Source organism: Papio anubis, chromosome 18 (assembly GCF_008728515.1).
Source record: "Papio anubis isolate 15944 chromosome 18, Panubis1.0, whole genome shotgun sequence".
NCBI classification, from domain to species: Eukaryota; Metazoa; Chordata; class Mammalia; order Primates; family Cercopithecidae; genus Papio; species Papio anubis.
Genome location: NC_044993.1, coordinates 48178025 through 48196628, shown reverse-complemented (window position 1 = coordinate 48196628; position 18604 = coordinate 48178025). Strand labels below are relative to the sequence as shown.

General features: G+C 45.6%; 1 pseudogene across 1 annotated transcript; it reads right to left on the bottom strand.

The window, feature by feature from the left end:
* Nucleotides 1–14551: 14551 nt before the first annotated feature.
* On the bottom strand, nt 14552–18377 carry LOC110742020 (annotated as a pseudogene). Its single transcript, XR_002519191.2, has one exon. The product of XR_002519191.2 is annotated as a non-histone chromosomal protein HMG-14 pseudogene (transcript).
* Nucleotides 18378–18604: the final 227 nt, after the last annotated feature.

Genomic DNA, 18604 nt, shown 5'->3' with positions numbered 1-18604 from the left:
TATTTATTTATTTATTTAAGATGGAGTTTCACTCTTGTCGCCCAGGCTGGAGTGCAATGGCACGATCTTGGCTCACTGCAACCTCTGCCTCCCAGGTTCAAGGAATTCTCCTGCCACAGCTTCCCAAGTAGCTGGGATTACTGGCACCCACCAACACGCTCAGCTAAGTTTTGTGTTTTTTAGTAGAGATGAGGTTTCGCCATGTTGTCCAGGCTGATCTCAAACTCCTGGCCTCAGGTGACCCACGCACCTTGGCCTCCCAAAGTGCTGGGATTACAGGCGTGAACCACTGCGCCCAGTCATAAGCTTATTTTTTATTGAGATAACATTTATATGACTTAAAATTCACTATTTCAACCACTTAAAAATATATAACTCAGTGGGTTTTAGTGTATTCATGATGTTGTAGTACACACATCCTCACTATGTAATTCTAGAACATTTCCACCATTGCCTCTTCTCTTAAAAAAAAAAAAAAAATCCTTATCCATATCTGTCAGTCCAAATCGCCTTCCCCTGATTCCCTGGCAACCACTGTAAAACATCATCTTCTCACTTACAGTGGCAGCAGGCCTTTCCCTGTGAGGCCTCCCCTCGAGGGAAGGCAGAATTGTTCTCTCCTTTGTCCTCAGGCCTCTTTGATCACGTATTGTAATCGTCACTTACTGCAATCGACTACTTGCACCTGTAGTCCCAGCTACTTAGGAGGATGAGGCAGGAGGATCGTTTAAGCCCAGGAGTTTGTGGCTGCAGTGAGCCATCATCGTGCCACTGCATTCCAGCCTGGGCAACTGAGCAAGACCTTGTGTCTAAAATTTAATATAAATAAATTTTTTTAATATTAAATCATGGAATATTTCAAACATACAGAAAATCATGTCTCTTGTATGTCTCCTATCATGCTCCCTGATAACAGGGACACAGATTCATTACTTCTTCTGTGCCCCAATCCTCAGCCTAGAGCCCAGTCCAGATTAAGTGTTCAGTAGAAAAACAAAACAAGGCCAGACACGGTGGCTCATGCCTGTAATCCCAGCACTTTGGAAGGCTGAGGTGGGCGGATCACAAGGTCAGGAGTTCAAGACCAGCCTGGTTAACATGGTGAAACCCCGTGTCTACTAAAGATACAAAAAATTAGCCGAGCGTGGTGGCATGCACCTATAATCCCAGCTACATAGGAGGCTGAGGCAGGAGAATCACTTGAACCTAGGAGGCGGAGGTTGCAGTTAACCGAGATCGTGCCATTGCACTCCAGCCTGGGTGACAGGGCAAGACTCCGTCTCAAAAAAAGAAAAAAAGAAAAGAAAAGAAAGAAAAACAAAACAAAAATGTGAGCAGAGGCTCACTGTAAACATCCCAGTCCTAGACCAGATGAAGACATAAAGATTCAGACAAATCTCTGTTGACTGGCTGACCGACAGCCTTGGTCAACATGTCCAAGATGGACAATACTCTGTCTTTGTGTGTAAAGGGCTGGCAGGGAGCAGGGGAGGCACTGAACCATCACTTCCCACACTCTGACATTTCATTAAACCCAGAACTAAATTTACAGTTGTTTCCCATATCTGGGTACCCCCTAAAATTTCCCCAAGCCGCACCTACTTCAGATGCTTCAAGGTAGTATCGCGGGGAGGAAGGGCAGACCAGTGATCTTGGGCATATTGACTTATTAATAACTTCCGTCTGTCTCAGTGATCTCATCTGTACAGTGGCGCTAAGAATATTAAATACCCCATAGGATCATCTGAGGATTAAATGAGTGAATACTTGTAAAGCACTCAGGATGGTGCTGGTTCATTTACGAAATCTGCTCAACAGGATGCTTTTGCTAGGGGAACCCAGTGGTGCATGAGATCGCTAAGCTGTTGCAGATCCTATTTCCTCTGCTTGCAAATAACTCTTTCTACCCCTCACTTACTGCTTTACTCCCTTCCATTTCAGCTTAGATACTACTTCCTCCAGGAAGTCCTCCAGCTCCCCAGGCGCTTGATTAGTGCCTCTCTTCTGGGCTCCTTATCACCAATACTTCCCCATCAGCATAGGCAGCAATGGTCTCAGCACCTTCAGGTGCACAGTACCTGGCACAGGGTAAGTGCTGAGGGAATGAAAGAACAGATCAGAATGTGCCTCAAAAGATGAACAAGAGGTTTGGTTCTTGTCCCCGGCGCTTCTAACTGAGACTCCTTACTCTCTTCCAGGTACCAAAGTTCTGGCTGTGTCCTCCTTGTGTCTATGGGAAGAAAAAGTGTGCTGAGTCCAGCTTGCACCAGCTCCCAGGAGCCACCTGTGGCCATCTTTGCTTCTGCAACCCCTGACATCACCTTGGTAGCCTGAAATGGGCCACAGTGAGAATATCTACACCATGCAAAGCAGCAAACACCGTGTTTCAGGATTTTGCAGCAATCACCACATATTGGGTTTTTGGTTTGTTTTCTGTTGTTTTTGTTGGCTTACCAGCACACCACTGGTTGTGATTTGAGGGGCCATAAAAAATGGTTGTTTCGGTCTCACCAGGGCACACTCTCTTGATGCCAGGTTTTAGACAAGCAGTTCCCTCTTCCTGGCCACTGTGTCCCTTGCTGGGCCAGTGACAGCTCCCTCATGGCCCCTGAGCTTTTATGTAGGACAAGGCCTGTGCTTATTCATCCCCGCGCTCTCCCCAGCGTGTGAGCAGCAGCTGTCCGTAAATGCTTGTTGACTGACTGACAGACAGTTCTTGGTAAATATTTTTGTGAGAGTTTGACCTTTCCCCCATGTGAATGCGGGGAAACCACGGCAGCCTGAACTTTCAGTAAAGCAGAGCCTCTTTGAGGAAGGGAGTCTTTGCAGAAACTCACCACAGCTGCCTGGAAGCCGAGTCATTGCAACCCATCCTCCGCCTGTGTGTGCAGCCTCTTGGAAGATCCAAATGTCTCTGTCCCACAGGTCCCTACGGCGCAAGATGAGGGTAGGGGAGGAGGTTGGTGACTTAGGGACAGGGGCTCTTGATAGGGCGGGAGGCCCTGAGGAGAGTGGGGGACTGCTGAGGGACTTGCACACATACAAGCACATGGAGAGGTATACACATGTCTGCAAATTGCATGTGCCTTTTGTCCCACAGGCCATGGTCTCATCTCAGGGAAGTTGCTGGAGGCTTGAGGTCCTTGGGCCACAAGGGGGGCTGAAAATAATGGTGATCCCTGTCCCCTGCACGCCATCCACTCCTGTCAAGGGCCCAGGTTGTGCCACGTGGCTTCTGCAGGGAGGGAGGTCTATATTCATACGTGTACATGTAAGCATGGGGGCTGTGGTGTTTACGGACCCCTAATGCATGAGGCAGATTCAGCTCTGCAACTGTATGCATAATAAGCACTCCATAACTATGAGCTTTCCATTTCTTTTTGAGATGGAGTCCTGCTCTGTCACCCAGGCTTGAGTGCAATGGTGCGATCTCGGCTCACTGCAACCTCTTCTGCCTCCCGGACTTAGACAGCTCTCCTGCCTCAGCCTCCCAAGTAGCTGAGATTACAACATGTGCCACCATGCCCAGCTAATTTTTGTATTTTTAGTAGAGACGGGGTTTCACCATGTTGGCCAGGCTGGTCTTGAACTCCTGACCTCAGGTGATTCGCCTGCCTCAGCCTCCCAAAGTGCTGGGATTACAGGCTGCACTTTCTATCTGATTTGGTCACGCATGCCTCCCCTTGCCCTGGATTACACACTCTGGGAGAGTAGAAACTCGGTTTTCTTTACTTTTATATTCCCAGCAACCAGCACAGTGCCTGGCACATAGTAGGTGCTCAAGCAATGTTTATATGCAAGTGTGCACACATATATATGCCTGTGCTTACATGACAATGTGTGTGTACTTGCGCATGTGTGAACTTGTGAGTGGGGGTTCTGCATGCTTTTCACGTAGGCATGTATTAACAGGGACGTGCACACTTGTATGTAAATGTGTGTGAGTGGGGTGAATTCTCGCTGCCTGTTGACCATGTATGATGAACCTCATGCTAGAGGGGAATCTATATCTTTGTGCTTGGGTTGTATGGGCCAGTGAGTGCATGAGCAAGAGTGGGATTTTGTATGCTGATTTGCACATGTATGTATGTGAGATATGTTCATATGTACACAAGGGGACTTGTGTGTGGACATTTGTGAAAAAGATGACAGTGTCATGGTTAACAGCTCAGGCTCTGCAGCCAAACTGTCCAGGTTTGAATCCCAGGTTCACGTCTTCTTATCTGTGTGACCACGCACAAGTTATTTAAATTCCCTGTGGCTTGGTTTCCCCATCTGTGATATGCGCTGGTAATAATGCCTGCCTCCTGTTGTTGGGGAGTGATATGGTTTGGCTGCGTCCCCACCCAAATCTCATCTTGCAGCTCCCATAATTCCCATGTGCTGTGGGAGGGACCCAGTGGGAGATAATTGAATTGGGGGGGTGGGTCTTTCCTGTGCTGTTCTCATGATAAAGAATAAGTCTCATGACATCTGATGGCTTTAAAAACGGGAGTTTGCCTGCACAGGCTCTCTGCCTACTCCCATTTACATAAGATGTAACTTGCTCCTCCTTGCCTTTGGCCATGATTATGAGGCCTCCCCAGCCACATGGAACTGTTAAGTCCAATTACACTTTTCTTTTGTAAATTGCCCAGTCTCACGTATATCTTTATCAGTAGCGTGAAAACAGACTAATACAGAAATACAGGGAGACAACAGAAGGCAGACATTACTATTATTACCAGCTCTTATCATGGACAGACAGAGATCAGGATTATTTTTAGCCCCACTTGTGGCCCAAGGACCCTAAGCCTCCAGCAACAACATAGACTTGGAGGTGTTTAGTGGAATAAATAAGATACTAGCATCTGGCACTGAGTAAGTACTCGGCACCTGCTACTGCTGCTGTTTTCATTTGTGTGTTGTGCACACCTGTGTGTGCACATCTGTGTCCTCCAGCATGTCCCCCATCCCAGCCCTAGAGAGATAAGGACAGTCTCTGATGGGTACCGAGATTAGCATGTGGGTTCCAAGAAAATAACCAAGTCATGGTCTCAGATGGCAGGAGGATGGGGAAGGGGTCTCTACTCTGAGCATCACACCCTCTTCTTGAGGGACCTCACTGCCTACTCATCAAAGAGAACGTAGTCACCTGACTCCATCCTCCCCACCTGGAGAGGCCAGACCTTTCCAGGCCAGCTCACTGTTTAGGGGAGGCAGAAATGAGACAATGGGTGGGGAGCTCTCTCCAAGGTAGAAGGTGGTCCCAGAATGTGCCATGGTGAATCCATTTGGAGGTGGTTCTAGGTGTGCCCATCAGAGGTCTGTCGGGCTGAGTTCTTTCACAAATGCCCGTAAAACTGAAAGAGCCAGGTGCCTTTGAGGGGCCTAAAAAGAGCTGCAGTACTCAGGAAGAAAATATAGTGCTTCTAAAGGCAGCCAAGGAGATTGGCACCCACGAGAGTGATTAAGGAGAATGCCCTAGGTCCTTTGAGGCGGTGTCATTCAGAGCATTCATTCATTCACTGATTCACTCAAATCAGGTTTTGTGAGTCCCAGCACTGTCCTTGGCCCTGGGGGCATACACGACTGGCCCCTACCTGGGATTAGGGTCAAGTACATAAACAACAACGCACTGTGTTCCTAACATGACTCGGGAAGCTTGGGCTCAGAGGAGGGAGAATTGACCCAGACTTGGGCAATCAGGGAGAGCTTCCTGGAGATGACATCTAAGTTAAAATCTGAAGGATGGGAGCTAGTTTTCCAGGAGATGGCAGTGGAAAGAATGCACCAGGTGGAGGACATGGTCTATGCGGGAGCCCGGAGGAAACAGCCCATCCCGGCTGGAGCACATCATGCGAGAACGGAGGGTGAAGTGAGAGATGAATTCAGCCAGAGGGAAAGGCAGAGCTGTGTGAGCCACACGTTGAGATTTGAGACTGAAGGGGCCTGGCCATTTGTAGGCCAACCTGACTCGGGGGCAGGGGTGATCCTCTTTCCTGGGGTGAATCCTAAGGGGGGCTGAAGTAGGCCTGACTTTTTGACTTTATGGTGTGCCAGGCACTGCCCTAAAGGGACTGAGGAAGGTTCTGCAGTGGGCAGAACAAGGTCCCTGCTCTCCTGAAGTGACAGCTAGTGAGGACAGCGAGCCAAAAGATGTGCAGGTGAGCCCATGGTGTGACGTCAGAGGGGCTGGAGTGCTATGCAGAACAGGCAGGCAGGGGAGGGGTCAGGGGAAATTAGCAGGTGGAGAGCTGCTTAGGAGGTGCCAGGAAAGACCTCACCGAGGAGGTCTGAATACAGGCTTGAGTGAACTAGGAGAATGAGCCACGCAGATATCTGGAGGGACAGGGAGAAAGAGATTGTTCTAGGAGGAGGGAGCAGGCTGTGCAAAGGCCCTGGGAAGTGAATGGCATGATGGGGGTGCAACCAGGAGGCCAGAGTCAGAAAACCGGGGTAGAGGAAAGAGACAAATTCAGAGGCAATGGGGATCAGCCACAGAGGGCCTTACTGGCCACTCACAGGACTTAGGGTTTGTTCGACCAAACATAGGAAGGCTTCGGATGTGGAAGTGACATGATCAGATGATTGTCTCAAAATGGTCATTCTGGCTGCGGTTAGAAGAAGGGGATGTTTTTGGTAGAGGAGGCCCTAATTTTCCAATGCCTAGAGCAGGCGGCAGCCACAGCTGTGGATTCTGGGCATGTTTTGAAAGTGGAACCAACAGGAGTTCTGGACGGGTGGGATTGGGGTGGTGAGAGAAAGCAAGGAGGCGAGGATGATCATGCTATTGTCACCATGGGGACTCCGCCCCACACGCAGTTCACCTCTTTAGCCTCGCCCCAGGTGCAGGGGGAACGATTCCCACCTAACCTGTGCTGTTTGTGCAGCCTGCTCTTCCAGGCACAGCATCCTCCTCATAATCCTGGGGGTGAGTATTCTCACCCCAACTGGCAGGTAGGGGTGAAGAGGCTCAAAGAGAGGAAGGACTTTGCCTGGGGTCTTAGTTTGGCACTGCGGACATCTTCTGTAGGACCCTGGATCCAGTGCTCCTCCCCTACAACATGAAATCAGAGGTTCGCAACCTGGGAGCAATTTTTGCTCTCCAGGGGACACCTTTGGTGGTCACAATTGGGGGAAAGGCATCTAGTTGGAAGTGGTCAGGGCTGCTGGTCACCATCCCACCACACACAGGATGGCCCCCACCATAAATGATCCAGCCCGAATGTCAACACTGCCAAGGTGGAGAAACCCTGCCAAATATTCTATCGAAGGGCTGGAGATGCCGTAGCTTGGCAGCCTCCCCCCAGCCCTCCAGGGCCTTCTCGGACACCACTCAATGTGTCTGGGTGCCCCTCCGTGAAAGGGAAGCCAGCCTGTGCCAAAGTTGCAGTGGACAGCCAGCAGCTGCGGTGGCAGTTTCCCCAGCGACGGAGGCCGGTTCCTGGAAAACTAAACTTGGCATCCTCTGTGGCTTATCTTCTCCTTTCCAATCAGACCCAGGCACGTGGGCCACATTCCCTCATCTGCAGATGGTCTCCCAGGGCCCTACAAGGCCCCAGCCCAGTTGGATGGGGACCAAGGGTAGCTTGCTCTCATCACTCCCCTTCTGAGAGCCTCCCATGGTTCTGGCCATCGATGGGGTGGGGTTCTGCTCCTGCTGCTGTGCAGGGAAGCTTCTCCAGGCTCTGGCACTGTCTTTGCCAGCAGGCTACGGCCTCAACACTTCCTCCTTGTTCTGGTGGCCCCCTCTGCCCTCCCCACCCACACCAGGGCCCTCATCATTCCCCGAACAGGCGGGGCAGTCACGCCCTCATATCTTTGACTTAACCAGAGAACCAACTCCAGGCTTGGTTGGTCCTCTGCTGTGCTTCCTTCCTCTTTCAGCCAATTCTGATCTTTATAATTTTCCTTTTCTTTCTTTTGGGTTTATTTCACTGTCATTTTCTAATTTCTCGAGAGACACGTTTGGAACATTAATTTTTAGCTTTTCTTCTTTGCTAATTTGTGAATGTTAAGGCTACAAATTTCCCTCTAAGTATTTTTTTAGCTGCAACCCACACGTTTGCATGTGGTTTTTTTTTTTAAACCATTCCGTTCAAATATTTTCTAATTTTCCGCTGCAATTTTTCTCATTGACTCTTGGGTGATTTAGAAACGTGTTTCTTGGTTTCCTGTCCACATTTGTGGACTGCTTTGAAATGCACTGTCCTATCTTTTCAAGGCCAGAACAAGTGACCCCTCCTCCATGCAGCCTTCCCTGACACTCCCTCCACACCATGGCCGGTATCATCAGGGATCACTCGCGTCTGCTGTCATTGCACTTTGTACCGACCACCATTCTAGCACTTTGAGGTCACACAGTAATGTATCTGTCAAGATTCTTTCAGTTTCAAGTGAAAGAAACTTACTTAATCCAAACTGGTTGAAGCCAACAGGGAACTTATTGTCCTATTTAACTAAAATGTCTTGACTTTCAGGCATAGCTGGATCAAGGGATCCTGATTCCCGATGGCCCAGTTCATCTCTTGAGTCACTTCTTCCAGGCCAACCCCATCCTGAGGCAGGTTCTCCCGTTGTGGCCACAGAGACACACAGCAGCTACAGGGAACACGTGAACACACTCTCCTGGCTTCAAGTGCAGAGTCTTTGCCCCGATCAATCCCTCTAGAGTCTCATGGGATCTCTTAGACTCTGACTGGATCCATTAGTGTGGCTAAGGGAATATAGTGGATTTGTTTAGGCTAGGGTCATGCTCTCCCCTAGGGAAAGGAACTGAGAATGGAGGGGAATTACTGTAGATGTGATGGCTGGAGCTCAAGCAGCCATTTGGAACTAAAGAGGGCATTTGGGGGCATGATATCTCAGAAAATATTGGGATATAGTGACCAGGAGAAGAGTAAATCAGGACTAGAAAACAAAACAAAATAAAAACAAAAACAAAGGCAATATGCTACTGCTGTTAATAATAATCATACTAGTCTGGTAGCAGCAACAACTGTAAGTACCTCTTTTTTTTTTTTTTTGACGGAGTTTTGCTCTTGTCGCCCAGGCTGGAGTGCAGTGGTGCGATTTCAGATCACTGCAACCTCCACCTCTGGGGTTCAAGCAATTCTCCTGCCTCAGCCTCCCGAGTAACTGTGATTACAGGCACCCGCCACCACGCCTGGCTAATTTTTGTAGTTTTAGTAGAGATGGGGTTTCACCATGTTGGCCAGGATGGTCTCGAACTCCTGACCTTAGGTGATCTGCCTGCCTCGACCTCCCAAAGTGCTGGAATTACAGGCATAAGCCACCATGCCTGGCAGTACCTCTTATACTTAGTACATGCCATTAACCCAAGTGCTTTACTTTTAGACCTGTGTATCAGCCTTTCTGTTGAATTTAAATCCTTTGACAGTGAAAAGAAGATCTGTTTTGTTCACTGTGAGAATTTTGGAGGTGGCAGGGGAAGGAGGAGGTGGGCAATTCCTCCTCTACTCTAAGACTCTAATCAGCTCAACCCACTGCAGCTCCACCCCTGACCTTAGAGTCTGGGGCTCAGCCCCAGGCTCCCCTAAGAGAAAGCTTGCAGAGGTGCCCAATCAGCTCAGTGGTTGCTGTAACCCTCTGTCTTAGTTGCTCAGGATGCTATAACAAAATGGCCAGGTGGTTTGCGCAACAGACATTTATTTCTCACAGTTCTGGAGGCTGGAAAGTCCATAATCAACAAGTTGGTCCAGGAATAACATTAGGGATCAGAATGCTAGGGAAATTCCTTTGTCTATTTGTGCCTGTCTCTGGTAGGCACATTTTCTGTGCACCACCTGAATTCTCTGTGCAGCATCTGGAAGACTTTGGTAAACTCCCATCTCCCCACCTCTGCAGTCAGAAAGGAAAGCCAGCTGATTCCATGCCTGATGAAGGTTTTCTTCCTGGCTGGCAGACAGCCGCCTTCTTGCTGTGAGGGAGATTGAGGGCAAACTCCCTGGTGTCTCTTCTTATAAGGGCACTAACATTATTAGATCAGGACCCCACCCTTCTGAGCTCATTTCACCTTAATTACTTCCTTAGAAGCCTCATCTCCAAATACAGCCACATTATGGGTTAAGGCTTCAGGATATGAATTTGGCAGGGGTTGAGAGTGGCACATTCAGTCCATAATTATCTCCTTCCAGGGTAAGCCCTCCTACGTCTTTCTAAGAATCAGAGACAGACAGATACTCAGCATGAAAGGAGACTTCCTTGCCCTTGGTCCAACCACACACTCAGTTAATCCAACCATACCCCCACAGCGAGGAGTTGCTTACATACCACCAGGGACAGGGAGCTCACTGTCCTCTCCAATTCATCACCTCTGACTGTGCTGGTCTGGACTTGCTCATGACCCCCATGCTGAGTCTTCTCTTTCCAAATACTTCTGTCTCATGTTTTTTTTACTGTCTCCACACCAGCTGCTCTACCTTCTCGGTTGCCTCTTCTGAATATACATCAATTTGCCAATGTTCTTTAAAAACGAAGGCCCAGAACTGGACGTAGACTGTAGGTGTGGCCAGTGCAGTGAGACTAGCTTCCCTTGTTCTGGACACCATACCTCTATTAATGCAACCCTAGGGTGCTTCAGGTTCCCCTTGGCTGTGACACACTCTTGACTTTGGGGAAATCTCGCAAGCATTTTCCATGTGACATGTTGGTTCCGTGGTTCTCATCTTCATATACATGTAATTGAACATCTGGCTTGAAGTAAAGGACATTACATGCTTCGGGGGGACCATGGCTCACATCTCTATAGATTTTTTATGCCTTCTCTTCTTTTCACCCTTTTCCCACCACACTGATGTTTTGTGACCTCTTTTTTTTCTCTTCAAAAAGGAAATAGCTTTGTTATTTTCCCCAGATTCCAGAGGTAAGATATCATTTTAAAAATCAGATAATACAGAATAATATAAAAAATTAAAAATAAAATTTCCCACCACCCAGAAATGGGCCTATTAACCTCTGGGGCTAGACTGCCCAGGTTCAAATGTTGACCCCACCACTTACCAGCTATGTGCCCGTGGACCAGTTGCTCAGTCTCCTGCACCTGTTTTCTTATGTCTAAAATGGGGATATTAAAAGGTGGTTTGGGGCTGGGCACAGTAGCTCCCACCTGTAATCCCAATACTTTAGGAGGCTGAGGCAGGAAGACCACTTAAGCCCAGGAGTTTGAGACCAGCCCTGGCAATATAACAAGACTTCATCCCTACAAAAAGATTTTTTAAACTTAACCAGGCATGGTGGTGCACACCTGTGGTCCCAGCTACTCGGGAGAGTGAAGAGGGAGAATGGCTTGAGTTTGGGAGGTTGAAGCTGTGGGGATCACACCATGATCACACCACTGCACTCCAGCTTGGGTGACAGAGTGAGACCCTGTCTCAAAAATACAAAATTAAAATAAAAGGTGGTTTTGATAGCTTCGTGCAGATGGCAAGTCCCTTATACTGTAAACAATTTTGTATTATTGTTATTAATAATTGTGTTGGTTACAGTTCTGTTTCTTTGGAGAACACTGACTAATACAGATACATCTGTTTTAGTCAGCTCAGGCTGCCATAGCAAAATATCATAGACTGTGTGGCTTCGGTAACAGTATATTTTCCCACACTTCTGGAGGCTGGTAGTCTAAGATCAAGGTGGTTGATGGTTGTTTCCTGAACAACCTTTCTAGCTTGCAGACAGCCACCTTCTTGCTATGTCCTCACATGGCGTAGCTACAGAGTATTCTGGTTCACAGATGTTTTATAAATTCATCCAACCCTCTCTTCATGATTCATTTCAACCTAGTCAGTACTTTATACACAGAGCATACCTGGTTTTACCTAGCATAATGTGCTTCACCAGTTTGGGTACACAGATAACCCCCTTCCTCTTTTTGATAGTCACTCAAGCCCCTTGTATGGTTAGAAGTTCCAACTTCTAATAGAGACCAACCACAGTGGCTTAAACACGTAAGAGCTAATTCCTTTGTGGAATGAGAAGTCTAGAGACAAGTGATTACTGACATTTGTTCATGACCCATGATATCAGGGTCAAGTTCTCTGTGATTCTCCTGTTCTTTTTCTTTAGTTCCAAATGGCTGCTTGAGCTCCAGTCGTCACATCTACACTTTAGGCAGGGGGAAGGGGAAGAGCGGAAGAACCACAGGGTGCTTCCAGAAGGTCCATGTGAACACCCCCACCACTAGCTGCAAGGGAAGCTGGAAAGTGGTCTATTAGCCTGGTCTGTTGCCATCCAGAATCACACTATGGTTCTGATATGAGAAAGAAGGACAAGGTGGAAGCTGGAACATAATTAATGTCCCTATCATGGCCTCTGTAGCAGCTGTTGAAGCCTTCCCTTAACTTCTCAACTTTATACACCAAAGCATTTTTACTGTGTTTGCAACTCCCTGCTTGAGGGTTCATTTTTGGCAGCAGGTGCACACAATCGGCAAGCTGGAAATGTCAAAGAGTCATGGCCCTGGAAGCAACCCTCATCTAACAACAAATGAAGTCCTGGAAAAGAAATATCCCAGATTTCTTGTTTCTCCTTTGGGACAAGTTGGAGACATGTTCTGTATTGACTCCCAGAGGTACCCAGTGGGATTCAGCTCCAGTTGCCAACAGCAGTAACTTTCTCCTTAAAGCACCCTCTGCTCGCTTCCTCCCTTTCCCTGCCTCACTTCTCCATTCTCCTATAAGTGTTTACTAGGATTATTTCCCAAATCTATGACTTATCTTTAAATCCTTGTCTTAGAATTTGCTTCTTGGGGAACCCAACCAAGACACAACTCATGTACCAAACAGCAATTGATGTGATCAGTGACTAGGGCAGTCTGATCAGCCCATTAGAGATCCTAATTTTAGAAAGAAATTTACAAAATTCTTAGTCTTATCATCTGCTTAAATGATACCCCTATTAGTCCAGAGCCTAATACAAACGAAGATGAGCCTTTAAGGCAGGATAAACATATTCTGTCTGTGTTACTCATAACTGAGGGCACTATTTATTAGTTTTTTCTTTATATTCAGCCATTGCTCTTAAAAGAAACCTGCTGTCTCAGGGTAACTGAGAGAAAAGGGGGTTCCCGGTTTCAGCCACATGTCGCACACAATCCAGCCCTCTAGACGTCTCCTTCCTTTGTGGTTTGCTCCCCATGAAACATTCCCTGTCCCTTCTTGGCTGTGGCCCTCAGCAGACCATCTGGTCCATTAGAGGAACCCCACAATGTTGGACCTCAAAAAGGAATGCATCAGATAATACCACTGAACTTACACTTAAAATTGGATAAGACGGTACATTGTATTAGTCTGTTTTCACGCTGCTGATAAAGACATACCCAAGACTGGGTAATTTATAAAGAAAAAGAGGTTGAATGGACTCACAGTTTCATGTGGCTGGGGAGGTCTCAGAAGGCGAAGGGTACGTCTTACATGGCGGCAGACAGGAGACAATGAGAGCCCGTGAAAGGGGTTTCTCTTTATAAAACCATCAGATCTCATGAGACTTATTCACTACCACAAGAGCAGTATAGGAAAAACCACCGCCATGATTCAATTATCTCCCACCGGGTCCCTCCCACAACATGTGGGAACTGTGGGAGCTACAATCCAAGATGAGGTTTGGGTGGGGACACAGCCAAACCATATCGTACATGTCATGTGATGTGTATTTATTACAATAAAAATTAATTCAAAAAGAATGAATGGATGAGGAAGGAGTTGTCTGAGAAGAATTTTCAAGGATCTAAATAAATGGAGAGAGTGCCTATATCCAGGATTGAAAGTCTCCAAGTTTTTGAGGTGGCAGATTTCCTCAAATGGACCTACTGATTCAAGACAATCCTTGCCAAAATCCCAGTAGGAGTTTTTGCAGAAATTAGCAAGCTGAAACTTATATGGAATTTAATATTTATAATGGAAATGCAAAGGACTCAGAATGGCCAAAACAATTCTGAAAAAGCAGAACAAATTTGGAAGACTCCTACTTCCTGATTTCAAAACTCACTGCAAAGCTACGGTAATCAAGGCAGTGTGGTGCTAGTAAATGGATAGACATATAAAGCAATGGATCAGAATATAGGGTCCAGAAATTAACCCATAGATGTATAGTCAATTATCAAAATAGGTGCCAGGGCATTTCAATGGGGAAAGGACAATCTTTTCGAAATATTGTGCTGAAACATTTAGATATTTATATGAAAAAAGATAAATTTAGATCATGACCTCACATCACTCACAAAATTAACTCAAAATCATAATTTTAAAAAGGTAAGGCCAGGCTCAGTGGCTCACTTTGGGAGGTTGAGGCGGGTGGATCACTTGAGCCCAGGAGTTCAAGACCAGCCTGAGCAACATGGAGAAACCCCATCTCTACCAAAAATACAAAAATTAGTTGGGCATGGTGGTGTGCACCTGCAGTCCCAGCTACTCAGGAGGCTGAGGCAGGAGAATAGCTTGAACCCGGAAGGTGGAGGTTGCAGTGACCTGAGATTGCAGTGAGCCACTAGACTCCAGTCTGGGCGACAGAGCAAAACCCTGCCTCAGAAAAGAAATAAATAATAAAAAATAAAAATGCAAGAGCTAAAACAATTAAACTTTTAGAAGAAAACATGAGAGGAGATTTTTGCTACCTTGGTTTAGGTGAAGATTTCTTGGATATGGCACCAAAAGTCCAATCCACAAAAGAAAAAAAATTGATAAATTTGGTTTCAATAAAATTTAAAAGGGTTATGCTTCAAAAAAAAAAAAAACCATTAAGTACATTATTAAAAAATGGCAGAGTAAGGAACTCCAAGGATCAATTCTTCCACTAAAGCAAACATTAAGCTGGAAGAAACTGTCAGAAGAAAGTCTTTTGGAACTCTGAAATGTAATCAACACCTTTTAGCAACCAGAAGAGGCTGCTAATCCTTGGTAAGAAAATATTGTAGCATTTTTACTTACTTGCCTACCGTCTCACATTCATTAGCTCAGTCGTGGCTGTGAGTACAGTAGCCTGCATTCTTGGCATGGCTTGGTGGTACCAGAAAGAACAAGACAAGCCTTGGTCTCAAAGAATTGTGTTTCTACATTTTGATCTGTCTGGCCTCTCCCTAAAGGATCCACTCAGGTGCTTGCCTTTGTTTTGCCCTCCCCCTTCCCTTGAACTCTAGGCTGGAGCAGCTTCCCAGGCAATGTCTGTTGAAAAACTTTAAAGACACAAACTACCCATGTGGGGCAAGGGATGACAGACAAAGCAAGAAGCAGAGACCAAAAAGCTGGAGAAGAAAATGACTAAGGAGGAATACAGATGGGGGAATAAGGGCTTTGAAAAGCTTCCGTGTATACCAGGGAATCTAGAATATAACACATACGCACAGGGCTGAAGTCATGCACAGAAATGATGTGAGATGACCCTAGGCTTGCACCTCTGGCTAATTAGGCTCTGCACAAGCCGAGGTGAAGGCTAAGACAGAGTTGTAATCTGCTTAGTTAAGTGTTAAAGGAGTATCCCAGCTCAGAGCCAATTTACAAAGACTGGTGGAATATCTTTTATTTTGTTTTTCCTTTTGGCTGCAGGTATTTAAGGAAACCCCTTACAGATCACTGACTAACTGCTGAGATAACAGAATGGAGACTTCAGTGAACATACACAACAAAGGATAGAGTCTTTGCAAAAATAGTTTGGAAAAGTCACTAAATAAATGAATGGCTGAAGCTCACAGCAAACGACAAAAGCAAGCCTTATGGGCAGGGAAGGGAGAATGTGATTTCTAGAATTACCGCATTGTAACATTCAAAGTGCCAAGTTTCCAACAAAAACCTATAAGGTATACAAAGAAACAGGAACACCCAGCCCATTCACAGGGGGGAAAAATGGATAGAAAATGTCCCTAAAGAAGTCCAAACATTAGAGCTGCTAGACAAAGACACTGAATAAATTGTCTTAAATATGCTCAAAAAGCTAAAGGAAACCATAAGGGAAGAACTAAGGTAAACCAGAACTACGTGTGAACAAGTACAGAATATCAATAAGAGCTAGACATTATTTAAAATAACCAAATAGAAATTTCAGACCCGAGAAATATAATAGCCAAAATGAAAAATTTATTAGAGGGCTTCAACACCAGATTTGAGTAGGCAGAAGAAAGAATCAATAAACTTGAAGCTAGGTAGATTGAAATCATCTAGTCTGAGGTGCATAAAGTAAAAAGGAAGAAAAATAAACAGAGCCTGAGACAACTGTGAGACACCATTAAGTGTATAAACAGATGCATTATGTGAATCCCAGAAGGAGAAGAAAGAAAGGACCAGAAAGAATATTTGAATAAAGGTCAAACATTTCCAAAATTTGATGAAAGGTATGAATATATACATCCAAGAAGCTCAGTGAACTCCAACTAGGATAAAACCAAAGAAATCTACACCAAGACATTATAATCAAACCATTGAAAGACAAAGACAAATCGAGAATCTGGAGACTAGCAAGAGAGAAGTAACTTGTCACATACAAGTGACCCTCAACAAGATTAATGACCCAAGTCTCATCAGAAGCCACAAGGCCAGAAGACAGAAGGATGATATATATATTTTTTTCATAATTGAGATTGTATTGGTTGAAGATCAGTACAGACATTTCAATTTGTACACAATTCTTAACATATGTAACGAAATTCTAAAAAGCCATGTATTGTAATTCTTTGTTAAAGTTATTCCAGTGACTTCCCAGCTTAAAATTTGGAAGCAAATTTTCTTTAAGAGGCTATCAAGTACCAGTATCTTCACATGTTGGTCAGCTGTTACATGTGGCCCACCAGTTCGCAACTGGATGGCATGTATACTACACATTCAAATTTGTAATCTTTCACAGCACAGTAACAAAGTTACTAGGAAAACAGGACTACCACAACCAAAGATGTTACAGAGCGCACACAATTCTGACAGGGAGCGCCATGACCAAGGAGTGGTTTTCTTTAGGAAACAATTCTACTAAAAAACAACATGGGAATAGAAGTAATTTAAAATGTTCAAGACATTCAATGCAGGACTGACTCCATATTGCCATTTAATATGCTTTGTATTCTAGGATATAAAAACTAACCCCCCATCTATGGAATGTTAAGCTGACACCCGAGACAGCCAAAGTCTCCCATAATTCAATATCCCACACTATTTTCTGGTTGTACCAAAAAATAAACAACAAGCAAATGATTTCACTTCTTAAAAAAAAGCATTTACACTTAAAAAATGGGATGAGGTGGGATTCCCTCCTTCTTAAAAATGTTTCTAGAGCTACTAAAAAACTTCCATTTACTAAATAGTTGATAAAAATATTGCTCTGAATTGTACAAGAAGGGAGACAGGGACCACTGGTAAGACATGGTATATGTATTAATCAGACTTGGCTTCCTTCTCTCCTGCTTCATCAGAGGCTGGACTCTCCTCAGTTTTCATTTCCCTGTTTTCTGCAGGTAAATCTTTAGTTTCTTGGTTAGCCACTTCAGCCTGTTTCCCTTTGCTCCCCTTTTCCCTTTTGTTTGCACTTTTTTGTCTGAAGATTTATCCTTCGCTGCTGCCTTTTTCGGCTTCGCTTCCACTTTTGCGGGAAGTTTAGCTGACAACCGCGCCAATCTCCTCTTGGGCTCTTTCTTGGCGGCCCCTTCGGTGGAGCTGACCTTCCTCTTGAGCATCCTGGGGTGGGGGCGGGGGGAAGGTGCCTGCGGGGTGCCTGTGGACCATGGCCGCGCAGAGAGCCTTCGCGAAACTGGGCTGCCTGGCCGCTGCCATTCCTCCCGCCGCCCGAGCTATGATATATTTAAAGTGCTGAAGGAAAAAAATCCTGCCAACTGAGAATTCTTTATCTGGCACAACTATCTTTCCAAAATGATTAAGAAATTAAAACATTCAAAGATTGAAAAAAAGGTGAAGTAGTTCATCACTATGAGGCTTTCCCTATGAAAAACACTAAAGAGAGTCTTTCAGGCTGAGCTGAAAGGACACTAGACAGTAAATCAAAGCCATATGAATAAATACAGAACACCAGTAAAGGTAAATATAAAAACTAGTATAATTGTATTTTTGGCTTATAACTCCTCTGTTTCCTATACTGTTTAAAAGATACCTACATAAAAATAATTATAAATCTATGCTAATGAGCACATGCCACATAAAGATGTAGTTTGTGACAATGACAACAAAAGAGGGGCAGGGATAGAAGTAGAATAGAGTAGAGGGAGCTGTATAGGAATAGAGTTTTTATATTGCTATTTAAACCAAGTTGTTATTGATTCAGACTATATTGTTATAAATTTCCTGTTAAGTGTAAACCTCGGCCGGGCGCGATGGCTCAAGCCTGTAATCCCAGCACTTTGGGAGGCCGAGACGGGCGGATCACAAGGTCAGGAGATTGAGACCATCCTGGCTAACACGGTGAAACCCCGTCTCTACTAAAAAATACAAAAAATTAGCCGGGCGTGGTGGCGGGCGCCTGTGTTCCCAGCTACTCAGGAGGCTGAGGCAGGAGAATGGTGTGAACCCGGGAGGCGGAGCTTGCAGTGAGCTGAGATCGTGCCACTGCACTCCAGCCTGGGTGACAGAGTGAGACTCCATCTCAAAAAAAAAAAAAAAAAAATCAACAGCAAATG